The 2,584-nt window shown below is 46.7% G+C and overlaps 1 pseudogene; it reads right to left on the minus strand.

The window, feature by feature from the left end:
- Positions 1-706: 706 nt before the first annotated feature.
- Positions 707-2,239, minus strand: LOC119273260 (annotated as a pseudogene).
- Between the last annotated feature and the right edge of the window lie 345 nt (positions 2,240-2,584).

The following is a 2,584-nucleotide window of genomic DNA, read 5'->3' on the forward strand; positions in this document are numbered from 1 at the left end:
GGGAGTATTCGGAAAATAGATCAAACGCTAATTCCATACCCTGTTGTAAGCCCATGCCGCATCATACATCAGCTCTTCAAACCACTTCTTGCCTAGTACATGGTATTGCAAAATTAACAAAGCTTACAGAGAATAGGGATGCATGCTAATATGATCATGGTCCAATTGCAGGAGCTAAATTCACTAATTCAGAAGCTGTCAAAATTTGGACAAACATTTACTACAGCCAGAAATCAAGCACCACATTGCATTGCTAGGAAGTAATAATAATACAAGAGAAGAACAAGTGGACACACGGACAAAAGATAGCATCAAGCACACTATGTGTAACATTGGTAAAGTTTCTCTGTAGGTCGAGCTACACGGAACCTCTTATCTCCAGCCCTCCAACATTGCTTTGAGATCCGTACTCGTCAACTAACTTACAGCAAGAAGATTTCTCTTTTTTGTTTCTCTCAAATGAAAGAACATATGGGCTTCAAACTTTGCAGATCAAACCAAATTTAGAACTTCAATGTGTGAAAAAACTTTCAGATTTTTTGGACTGACATAAATATACAAAACGAGGATTTTTTGCACTTAAAATGCATGAAAAAATCTGAAAGTTTTTTTCGCACATAGTAATTAGAATGTTTTGTTGTCCTGCAAAGTTTGAAGTTTATACGTTGTTTCGTTTGAGAAAAACAAAAATGACAAATGTGCCTGCACGGATCATGATGCAAAAATGGATGGCTAAGATAAGGGGTACCACGTAGCTCAAGCTACACAAAACCACACTCGTGTAACATTAGGTTGATACCAAGTACGTACTAATCAAGATACCAAACAGTAGTTGCACTACAGGTGATCTAACCTTGAATCAACCTGTTTCTTAACCGTGACAAGGCAAGGCATGTCCAAAATAACAAAAAAAAAAGAAGTAGCAGTTGCTTCGCAGAAGCATAGCCTTGTCGGTTGGCCATCGAGATCACTATCCCCAGAGCAAAATGAAGATCTGACCGGCACCTTATGGCATCTGTTGCAGTGCCAGCTGAGAATCCGGGATGTTGATGGTGTAGCTCGATAGAAGCTGGATGACCGTCACAGGACGGCAAGCGACGAGGACAAACTGCTTGCCCTGCTTCACGAAATCTGGATTTTCAGAGATCCTCTCTACTTTCCTGTCCTCTATGTTGGACTTGCATATATAAGCAGACGTACCCAGAAGATGAATGAAATAGATACAGTTTGCATTAATCGATGGGAACATGTCAGTGTCCACAGCTAGGCACCTCCGGTTACTGAGGAAGATGGCAAATCTGTCGATGCTCCTCAAAGGATGCAACCTAGCTGCATCGATGTCCACTTGGCAAACAAAGGGAATGGGCACACCCACGACGAGCAACATCTGTCCAGATAAAACCACCAGGGAACTCTGGAGGTCCTTCACATCTCTATGAAGATCGGAGTAAAACTCAGAATCAGCACTAAAACAAGCCCGCATAGCCATGGGTAAAATTGTAATCGTCTCAGCTAATACGGTTGATTTCAGACCACTGATTTCTGCGTAGACACCACCTACAGCTGCCTTGCGGAAGCAATCGTAAACCGCCGGCTTTTTAGACCTCGTCTTGACAGCGACAAAATGTTCACTGTCACGAGCAGCCTTGTAAATCGTGCGAGATGAGTCGCAGAACAAAGCGAGCGCCAGCGAGGAGTCAACTTCAGAGAGCCCCACCTCACAGGGCACGGGCGCCACAAAACGAACCATGCAGCTGGTGAGAGGATTGAAGACACGAGCGGCGTGAGGAGGGCTCCTGTCTGCCAGGACGAAGAAGCCCTGACTGGTACCAATGATGCGGAAGAAGCGGCCGGTGAGGGTGTTGAGCAAGACCCGCCTGCCGTCGCCCTGGAAGTCCTCGTCCAGGACGATCCACCCGCGCGAATGGAAGCGGGAGTCCCCGGTGTGGCTGGTGGGGTTGTCGGTGGCGGCACGCCAGGTGGGGCAGACGCCGCGGACAGACATGTAGTAGTCCAGGTCGTTGTTGGCGAGGAAGGAGTCGGCGATGCGGCGGATGAGGTCACCCGAGAGCGTGGACTAGCCTGCGGCCTCCATGGCCGGAACCGCGGACGAGAGTTCCGGACAACTCGGATCTTGCTTCACCCTTTTGGCCGGCAGAAGAAGAATAGCGGAGGCCAAGGGCGTCGGAACCTCACGGGGCGCGGCCGCCATTGCTGCACGCTCCAATTCTTGCGACATGAACACAGCTCTAGTCAGGAAATCGAATACCGTGATCCTCGCTGTAAAAACAGAAGATACAGATTTGTAAGGGAAACTGAAAAGCACACCAAACCGTATCAAGAAACGACGAACTTGGGCAGGATTTGGTTAGCCCAGTTCTTTTCAGCTTTTGGTTCTCCAAAATCAGCTTTTGGGAAGCTTCCCACAGAATCAGCCGTCGAGTTCTTTTCTGTGATTGTGGTATCAGATTATAGGATAAGTTGTGTGCTGAAATATCTGCATTGTCCCTGAATTGAAACCGAGTGCTGAATTGCTAACACTTAGTTGTTTCGAGCAATTTATGAATATCATAGATTGCTAAAT

Source organism: Triticum dicoccoides, chromosome 3A (assembly GCF_002162155.2).
Source record: "Triticum dicoccoides isolate Atlit2015 ecotype Zavitan chromosome 3A, WEW_v2.0, whole genome shotgun sequence".
NCBI classification, from domain to species: Eukaryota; Viridiplantae; Streptophyta; class Magnoliopsida; order Poales; family Poaceae; genus Triticum; species Triticum dicoccoides.